Source organism: Neofelis nebulosa, chromosome 2, assembly GCF_028018385.1.
Source record: "Neofelis nebulosa isolate mNeoNeb1 chromosome 2, mNeoNeb1.pri, whole genome shotgun sequence".
Classification (NCBI taxonomy): domain Eukaryota; kingdom Metazoa; phylum Chordata; class Mammalia; order Carnivora; family Felidae; genus Neofelis; species Neofelis nebulosa.
The window spans coordinates 122,150,753-122,161,333 of record NC_080783.1 but is presented as its reverse complement, the minus strand read 5'-3'; the positions used below and the strand labels follow the sequence as shown (position 1 = coordinate 122,161,333).

General features: G+C 43.4%; 1 long non-coding RNA gene across 1 annotated transcript in view; it reads right to left on the bottom strand.

The window, feature by feature from the left end:
• Positions 1-1,083: 1,083 nt before the first annotated feature.
• The window catches only part of LOC131504107 (uncharacterized), a 54,736-nt gene continuing 45,238 nt past the window's right edge, over positions 1,084-10,581 (bottom strand). Inside the window, exon 4 of the long non-coding RNA XR_009257778.1 lies at positions 1,084-1,738. This is a non-coding gene — a long non-coding RNA (uncharacterized LOC131504107). The remainder of the gene's footprint in view (positions 1,739-10,581) is intronic.

The following is a 10,581-nucleotide window of genomic DNA, read 5'->3' as shown; positions in this document are numbered from 1 at the left end:
CTGAAGACTCGCCAACAGCGAGACATAAACAAGAAAACGGCGAAACAAGATCTTCACATTGCTAAAGAAAAAAAAAATCCAACCTGTCAAATTAGAAATGTTCCCAGCAAAATTACTTATCTAGGAGAAGGCTAACATGAAGATATTTTCAGGCAAACCAGGCAACCTGGAGAGCTCCTTACCAAAGAAACTTCCCAGATATGTTCATTTCAGGAAGAAGTAACAAATAGGCTGGATGGGAAGTCAAAGATGGACGATATATGGAGCCTCTTTCCCCTTTTACCTTTTCTAGTTTAGACCCCTTGTGAAGGTTCGTGGCTTTGTTTTGTGCATTTGTTGTCTGGACTTTGGAGTGAAGGCTGTGACTCATCATTAGATCCCAAGGAAAGATTGCTGTCTTCCTTTTCAAGATGATGGAAGCCCATGGTTTTAGGGAGGAGGAAAAGGGAAAGGAAGGGAGGAAAAAAGTAAAGTTGCGTGATACACTGCATTCCCAGGGTGGCCAGATCTTCACAAGGAGCCATGAAGAGAAAAGGTTGCGTTGGTGGTATTTCCTCTGGAAATATGGCGAGAAAAATCCATGCCTCTGTGTATTGTAGGGAAGGAAGAAGGAAAGAGAACGTTTTATCTGCTTGGCTCTCTCCATCTCCTACTTCCTACTGGTCAAGTCTTATCCCAGGAAGAATCCACTCCCCCGCACTTTTGGGTGACGGCCCTCAGTGGGGCCATATCCTATGCCAGATCCTATGCTTCCATGGCGTATCACTTCAGTCAAGTTCCAGAAGTGGAAACGTGATTTGGAGCAAACAAGGCTTGGTATGTGAGATATAAAACCATGCTGGCACTAACAACTCATCCCCAGATGGCTCAGAAATCTTGGCAGGGTGCCAGCAGATTGGTGATGGTAATGGTACAGCTAGGGAGGCAAGCAGTGCTTTGGGAAATAAAGAGGCGATCAAGGGAATCAGAGAAGACACACAAAGCTGGAGTCCCATAGACTCCTCAAATAATTTTTTTTAAGTTGATTTCTTTATTTTGAGAGAGAGAGAGGGAGAGAGAGAGAACAAGTGGGGAAGGGGCAGAGAGAGAGGGGGACAGAGGACCTCAAGGGGGTCTGTGCTGACAGCGGAGAGCCTGACGTGAGGCTTGAACCCAGGAACTGTGAGATCATGAACTGAGCCGAAGATGGACGCCCAACTGACTAAGCCACCCAGGCGCCTCTCACATAATTTTTCTCTCCATGAACTTAATTGACCTGCGTGGAGATTAAATCTGTGTCCATGGCCTTGTTAGAACCATCCTCGGACCAATGAGCTAACTAAGGCAGATTCAGGTTTTTTTCAGTGAAAATTAAAGGGAAAACCAAACACTGTACCCACCAGGATAGGACAGGCGACACTGTGATAACGAACACCCCCAAGTTTCATGGTATAACACAGCAAAGTTTCATTTCTCATTCGTGCAACATCCACCAAGGTCCCGGGTGACTCTTCAGGTTCTCCATGAGATGCCTCAGGGATCCAGGCTAACGGAAGCCCTTCCACACTTTGCTGCTTTACCTTAGTTTGTGACTCCTTCGTGAGTGTGGCAGGAGAAAAGCAGGGAGAACCGTGCCCACAGCACTGAAAAGCTTCCTCCGGAAGTGATACATAGGACAGTGGCTGGCAACATTGTTCCAAGGTAGCCATAGGGCCCTGGCTAACTTCAAAGGATTGGAAGACTGTAATTTCCCACATGTCTGAAAGGGGAGGAGTACCCGAGTCATGTCTACGCAGACGTTCTTTCAAAATAGGATTTCTACGGCAATCCCTTTCATCGCTAAAATATCTCCCTCATTCTTCTTATTCTTCCTCACATCCCTGTTCTGTATATCTAACTGTATTCAGCGTAAGTGTACATTTTAAATTTAAATTCATTTTTTTTACACTTCCATCATTTCTAGAACTATCCTAATGGGGAGTCCTATACTTGATTTTTCATAAAGTTCTAATTGTCAGTAGACTTGGAAGAGGCTTAGGAAAAATAGATTGTTTTTGAGCTGAAAAGGGCTTTAGAAAATAAAGTATAAATTTTGAGTATATAATATTAAAATATTATAATTTTTAAAAATATTATAAAATATTATAAATTTTTAACATGTAAATATATTAAAATATATTTTTTAAGAGGATTGGCAGAAACCAGGGCGCCTGGGTGGTCAGTCAGTTAAGCGTCCGACTTTGGCTTCGGTCACTGTCTCGCGGTTTGTGGGTTCGGGCCCCGTGTCGGGCTCTGTGCCGACAGCTCGGAGCCTGGAGCCTGCTTCAGACTCTGTGTCTCCCTCTCTCTCTGCCCCTCCCCCGCTCATGCTCTGCCTTTCTCTGTCTCTCAAAAATAAATAAATGTTATTAAAAAAATTTAAAAAAAAAGAGGATTGGCAGAAATCTACATTGTCAAAAGAAGAGTTTGATGTCAATGGCAGTCAATACCTCCTGTGGCACTTCTGTCACTATCACCATGGTGTCCTTCTCCCCTGCCTTATCCTAATGTGGCCTCATCATCTCTCCCTACACCAGTCAATTGCCTGCGATGGTCTCCTTCCTCCCCCATCCCCATCCAACCCATGTCCCAAGCAGAGACCACAGGTCACTCTGGACACTCATCGCTACTTAGAATATAGTTTTAACTATCAGACACCGTCTCTAGAATTTTCGCACTATTTCCAAAGTGTGTATGGCCTCTCTGTCAATACTGGAAACTCCTGAGGATTGGAGCCACTTAATATATTGTGGCATATTTCTCTCCCATCCCTGTTTCCTGCCTTTTCCAGCACCTGGCCCCGAACACTGTGTGTTCACAGTGCGCTCAATAAATACTGGTTGAATTGAATTCTCTACACCATACTAATTATCCATTCAGCTCAAGTCCCTGTGTCTATGTAGAATGATGGATTTCCAGACACCAGGACTGAGGGTCAATTCAAATCTCTCGAGAGCCTATTGGATTTACAGTTATACAGCACTTTCCCCTCTCCCCATTGGTAAATAGAGGGCACCGGATTATGCTGCCCGGGATTTCTAGACAGCTGCCCTGCATTTTATGCCCTCCTTAGAATTAGTGCTAGTGGCAGCCATGAAAATAAACCCACCTCTTTCTAAATTCTGTCAACAAAAGGGCCAATGAATGTCAAGTTAATGACTCATTGAAAGTCTACTGCCTCCTGTTTCTCTGACTTCTTGGAGGAAGCAGACCCCAAGATTTCCGAGAACACTCTTAGCAATTTCTCTACTAAGCCCTCTTTTTAGATGTTTGCAAGAGTGACAATGTCTCCGTGATTGTACGTCTCGAAGACATCCCGGTGTGTGGTATTTAAACACGGTCACACTTTGCTTCCAGTGTGAAGTGAAAAGGGTGGGTAGCTGGGAGTAATGCCACAGGTCTCAACCTCTTTACTTGTTCTTACATAATGCGATCATGTGGGTACAAACATGAAAGGTTTCCCACGTAACAGGAAAAGACACTCCTAATTGTTGGGATCAATTTTAATACTCCACCAAATAAGCTGGCCAAGCAGCCGTGCCATAATTGCTGAGCACAAAAGTAATAGAAAACTGCACAAGTCTTAACAGATAGAAATGCTGCCACTGAAATGTGCTCAATGAACCACTATGTGCCACGGGGATACACAGCCTCTTCTAAGATGCCAGAATCTTCCCAGTGTGGGCTAATTCCACACACATGGTCTGACCTGATTAAGGTATATTCCTGAAACTGTGGATTTTCCATCATTGTTCCTCGTGCTATGGACTGTGAGTACCAAATTTTAGTTTGTCATAATGACATTTGAGACCGGATGTTTGTACAAATAATTCAAATGAGACAAGAAACCACTTTGAGGGAAGCTGATAGAGAGATCTTATGACTTTATACGTCCCGGAGTTAAATATCTCTGCAATATAATGCGGTTGTACAAGCTTGCATATCTCACTGGTATTTTTAGTAAATTCAATAAAGTCACATGGTCGTCTACAGTAACACTGGGTTACTGTAACCCAAACCAAGTGTGGAGTCACCATGAAAAATAAGTTAGATTTGCTGTGTGGAAACTCAATGAACGTCTATCAGAGACAAGAACTAAGTTATAGAAAACTTTGTAAAAGGTCATGGATTAAAATGTCCTAATATCAGAAGTCACCATACAATTAAAATGTATCTTCTCCCAAATAGTGGAATATTATCTGAGGAGTCCATTCATTCATGATCTCCACATAGAATAATAACCAATTAAAGATGACAGCAGTTATTAGATATTGTTAATGATTCAATTTTGAAACAGTCACAAGACACCCTATTCCCTTTCCAAGCTTCTGGAACAGTTAATTAAAGTGCATTGTTAGATTTCAGGCAAGTTATTTTTTTTTAAACGTATGTTTTGTGATTTCTATTCTGTGTAATTAGGATTTTCTCAGTGCTATGCCTTCAAAACAAAATACAGAGGTCAGTTGGCTAATGTGAGAGTCAAACTGTTATTCATAACCTCTGATGTAAAGTTATTGTGTTTGGGGCACCTGGGTGGTTTAGTTGGTTAAGCATCCAACTCTTGGTTTTGGCTCAGGTCATGATCTCATGGTTTGTGTGTTCAAGCCCCTCATTGTCTCGGGCTCTGTGGAGCCTGCTTGGGATTCTCTCTCTCTGCCCCTCCCCTGATCATGCTCTCTCTCTTTCTCTCAAAATTAAAAAACAATTAAAAAGAAATAAAGTTATTGTGTTCATCAAAACAGCCTCATTTTGGACTGACTGATTTGATAATAAATGGCATAAATCTGAAGTAAAATTTTAAACCAATAAAATACTAGGGATTCTGACCAAGAATTTCAGTTGGGTAAAAAGTATTTATTGCTAATAAAGATATTTTTAAAACAGCAGAATAGACTTCAGTAATGGAGTTTTTTGAGGTCCTAGGACCCTAACCGTGTCACATCGGGGCACTTTCGGTATAAATAATTGTCACTTAACAAGGAGATCTGCAGAATTCTAAAACTGCCTGGTAAAGTGACATTCGTGACTCACACAACATTTTACATTTGCTAGGACACTTTCATATTCCTTATTTCATGTCATCTTCAGAACAATCTTAACGGTGCAGAAAATGGCCTTTCAGAGCCTGATGGACAGTGGACCCAAGATCCGGGTTGGGTTACTTCAGAGCAAGTGGTCAAAAACCAGTGGATTGAGGGAGGCAAGACAGAAACAAATGGAGAGTGAACAGGTATAATTGGGCCAACGGGCTCCCCAACTTTTGTAAGTTCCTTGAGGGCTACATCGTGGGCATGGGCACAGTCCGGAATGGTGAAACCAAGGAAAGGGAACTCTTTCTTGGAGGGCATCCCTATGAATGAAAGCAGGCCAGAGACACATGGAAGAAAGCCACTAAGGAGTCTTCATGGCCGAACCCACTCAGAGCTGGTTAAACTGATGTGGTTTCTCTTGTTAAGGGATCCATCAAAGGGTTTCACCCAGAGCCCGGGAAGCTGCACGGCCTCTTGCCAAAAAGCACACAATAGCAGAATTGCTACATAGCCGAGACAAAACTATGTGAAGGAAACGTTTAAAGACTCCTCGTAGAACACGTCTATTTTAATGCCGAAATACCGCAGAGGAGGCTGGGTGAGAAGGCTGATGTGTAAGAGGGAGGAGACTCAGTAGGCAAAATCACAAAACTGTATGCAATCAACACTTCTTGGGTATCTGTTTTTGCATATAATATCCTTCGAACTTTCCAGCAGCCCTATGGAAAAAGTAAGCCTCAAGTGATCTCAGTTCCTCTCTAGTATCACATGACCATTAGACAACTTGCATGAGATTTGAACTAGGATCTCATGACTGACTGCACGCAGAAGTCTTTCCAGTTCACTCAGCACTTTTGTGATATGTTGTAAGAATACCTGTAAAAACTTGTAATGCCTATGCAGAAAAGAGTTAACTTAGCAGACTAAGACTGCCATCCTCTGAAAGACCTGCTTTGCAAGGTTGGCCGTTGGCTGCTGTTGGAAATTCAATGATAAACGCTCCCCTAGACTGATACGTTTTGTCCCCTAAATAATAAGAGGGGCTCGCTGTGCCCAAACTGTGTCAACATTAGGGCTTGGTGGAGCGCCTGGGTGGCTCAATTAGTGAGACAATGGGGCTTGTGCTGGACACCCGCCTTCCTTCCAGGAGTCTAGAATTCAGTCTCCTCTGTGCTATGCTGAAGGTGTCTACATGACCAGCCCCCAGTCAAAACCTTGAACATGGGAGTCTCTAATGAGCTTTCCTGCTAGATGGTATTTCCCAGGTGTTGTCTCAAGGCAATGCTGGGAGAATTAACACATTCCATGTGACTGCGCTGAGAACTCCGGAAGCTTGTGCTTGGCCTCCTCTGGACTTTGCCCCGTGCTCCTTTTCTCTTGGCTGATTTTACTTTGCCTCCTTTTGCTGTAACAAAGCATTGCCGTGAGTACGACCATAGGCTCAGTCTATGAGTCCCTCCTAGCAAATCACCGGACCGAGAGGTGGCCCCGGGGACACCCAACCTGATGCCACAAAAATAATAGTGACGATTGCAAGTCATTGGAATTCTCTGTTTTCATGTTTAATTGTGGATTCACAGAAGACTTGCACAGAAAGTTAATAACCCAACAAGTGCTAGAAGGTTTACAGTAAGGAAGTGCAGTGTCTTTCTTGCCTGTACCCCAGTTTTACTCCCTACAGGGAGCCATTTCCAACTCCTTCACACATTTCTTCTGATATTTATTTGTTTTTAATGTTTATTTTTGTGTGTGAGAGAGAGAGCATGCGCCGCTGCGCACATATGTGAGTGGGGTGGGGCAAAGAGCGAGGGAGAGCGAGAATCCCAAGGAGGCTCTGCGCTAACAGCACAGCGCTCAACACGGGAGCTCGATCCCACAAACCGTGAGATCATGACTTGAGCCGAAATCAAGAGTCAGTCACTTAACCAACTGGGCCTCTCAGGAGCCCCTCTTCTGACATTTATATCCATATTGATACACATGCTTATACTTAAAATTTCTTGATTTTTCTTTTTTTTTTTTCAACGTTTATTTATTTTTGGGACAGAGAGAGACAGAGCATGAACGGGGGAGGGGCAGAGAGAGAGGGAGACACAGAGTCGGAAACAGGCTCCAGGCTCTGAGCCATCAGCCCAGAGCCTGACGCGGGGCTCGAACTCACGGACCGCGAGATCATGACCTGGCTGAAGTCGGACGCTTAACCGACTGCGCCACCCAGGCGCCCCAAAATTTCTTGATTTTTCAAGTGTAGGTATTATCTATTGCCTTCCTACTATGGAAAATGAGGATTTAACTATCGAACGACCACCTCCCCTCCAACACACTCACATGAACTTCTCTTCCTCTATCCTTGTAGTATGTTTTTTTTTTTGGGGGGGGGGGAGACGTGATTTTTTTTTATTAAAAACTCAATATTCAGTGTTTACATTATTCTGATTACCTATTATTCACAGCTGAGCCACAAACCTTACTATGATTCATATCCTCCTCCTTCTAAAAAAATGTTCTGAAGATAATTACTGTATATTTTCGTTTGTGTTATCGCTAACTCTTCGTCTAAACTCTGTCAAAATTTTAAAACTCCTCCCCGCGATACAGGAGTATTGATGCCTAGGGGCACTTGTACCCCAATGTTTATAGCAGCACTCTCAACAATAGCCAAATTATGGAAAGAGCCTAAATGTCCATCAACTGATGAATGGATAAAAAAATTGTGGTTTATATACACAATGGAGTACTACGTGGCAATGAGAAAGAATGAAATATGGCCTTTTGTAGCAACGTGGATGGAACTGGAGAGTGTGATGCTAAGTGAAATAAGCCATACAGAGAAAGACAGATACCATACGTTTTCACTCTTATGTGGATCCTGAGAAACGTAACAGAAACCCATGGGGAGGGGAAGGAAAAAAAAAAGAGGTCAGAGTGGAAGAGAGCCAAAGCATAAGAGACTCTTAAAAACTGAGAACAAACTGAGGGTTGATGGGGGGTGGGAGCGAGCGGAGGGTGGGTGATGGGTATTGAGGAGGCCACCTTTTGGGATGAGCACTGGGTGTTGTATGGAAACCAATTTGACAATAAACTTCATATATTGAAAAAATAAATAAAAATAAAATAACAAAAAAATAAAAAAATAAAACTCCTCCCTGCAAAGCAAACACATAAGGTAATCTATCCTCTTCATTTATTTATTTTTTTCTGATTTTTCAGGGTCTCTGTCCTCTCTTGCTACAGACGCGTCCCTTGGGAATCCTCTCTGCCTCTCTCCTATGTTGGATGCCTGTGTTATAGCTCTCATATGTTCCCGTGTCCCGGTTTGATGAAGCACATTCTCCAGTAGCTTCTTAGAAGTGGCACAGGGAATGAAATTTGTGAGATGTGCATGTTCTAGAAATATCTTTATTCTGCCCTCACACTTGATGAATAGTTGGGCTGGGCAGCGAATTCCAAGTTGGTCATCACTTCCCCTCTGAACTGTGAAGGCATTTTCCCCCTGTTTTCCAGTTTCTAGGGTTGCTGACTGGGGTTACCAGAGATCTATTGGTTTCCAGATTCTAGGATCTTATTTTTGCCCCAATTGTCTAAAATTTCACAATGACATGTCTCTGTGCCACTGTTCTGTGAACTCAGAGAGCTCTTTCCAATAGGGAAGCTCATGGCCCAAGAGATTTTCTTGTACTATTTTTTTAAAATTTCTTATTTAATTCTCTTTGTTGTCTTTCTCCAGAATGCCTATTAAAATAGTTATATTTCTTGGATCACTGCTCTAATTTTTTGTATTTTCCTATATTTTTGTCTGTTTGGTTCATTTTGATGGGATTTCTTCCACTCTGTCTTCCCATCTTTTGTTGAGCTTTTAACTTCAGTATCATAATTTGGATTTTCCATTTACTCATTCTTTTTCCCCTTAGGGATGGAATGTCACATGCCTCAGGTGATAAGTCCGAGGTGTTTTCTTCTAATTTATTTTTTTCTGTTCCTTCGTTACTGAAACTGTCTTTTAGGGAGAAAACTTTCCTCAGATGCCTGGTGATTCCAGTTATCTATTTGTATTTATGAGCAAGAACCAAAAAAAGCTGATTATAAACAGAGTTGGAGCTCGCTGACCAATGGGCTTCACCACTGGGCTATCAGGCGAGACTTGGCCATTTGTTGTAGAATGTGAGTGTCAATGTTAAGTCTTTTCTCCTGGGTCTGTCAGCTTCTTGATGAGGGAATCCTCCTGCCTGAGGGATATAATCCTGGATGCCAGTGTTGGGGGAGTCCAGGAAGGAAGGAAACTGGGGATCTCACCCTCCCATAGGAGGATTTTCACTTACTCCCCATTTTCAAACCCTCGTGCTGTATTGAAAGAAACTACACTGGTAATTCAAAAGAGGAAAATCAATATAGAGAAATGGTAACTAGTAAAAAGTGGTCAATTACTGAACAAGGGAGGCGGGGGGAACCGCTAAAGGCCCCAGAGGTGGCCAAAAAAAAGAGCAATGATTTCCTTCAGACTGTTGAGGTAAGGGAGAGTGAACCATAAAGGAAATGAGACCAGGAACTAGGAGAGGCACACCGCGTCCCTGTCCCCACCACACACACAAGGCTACGATTAGCTCCCCTCAAAGAGGGCATGGCTAGTACAGGAACACGTAGCCCGCCTGTGTCAAAGAGACCGCCAGAGGACCCCCAGCAGCGCTGATCTGTAGAAGTGGCCCTGCCACAGCAGAAGTGTGGATGGGCTAAATTTCTGTGGAAATGGCCACCAGGCGAGGAGATGGTTACCCGAGGGCCTACCTGGAGCTACCACGGAAGGGACTGCTGGGCACAAGCAGTCAGACAGAGCACAAGCTGAGTGTGGCCGGAGCCGATCATGAGGGCCGCTGAGGTGAACACCACCAGGCCTCCCTCACCAATCCACTGGCTCCCCCACTAAATAAAATGGTAGAGAAACCACAAGGAAAACAAGCACCTTCCTGCTGCTATCACCTTGTAGCGTCACTCTAGAAACTTCTATCGACAAAGCCTAATACTGATCCAGTCAGCAAAAAAAAAAAAAAAAAAGAAAAGAAAAAAGAAAAGAAAGAAAGAAAGAAATGCTCACAGGGTTCAATTCCAGTATCACAAATCAGGGCAAAGAAGGGTGGATTTGGAAGTGAGAGACAATAAACTGGTAACAGGCACCCTCGCCCCTCACTAGCTTGGTGTCTGGATTTAGTGCCTCTTTGTCTCTTTGTAGAACAGGAATCTTCTGTCTCCTGCAGTGGGGGAGGGAAGGGGGCCTGTGAGCTGACTGCTACTTGTATAGACGGTGAGTGAATGCTTTTTTCAGCCACATTCCTCCTTCCTAAGCTCAGAGGTTCCTGGTGCCTCTCTCTGGTCTCCAAGCCTCCGAGGTTCACTTGAGCGAATTGGCTTCTCATGATCACTTCTGTTGCACATGGAGATTTCTGCTTCCTCCACACATCGTTTACTACTTGTCTGTCCTCTTTACGACTCCCAATATCCTGTTGACTTCTCTCTTCTAGTGTCGTGTTTTCTCCTACTT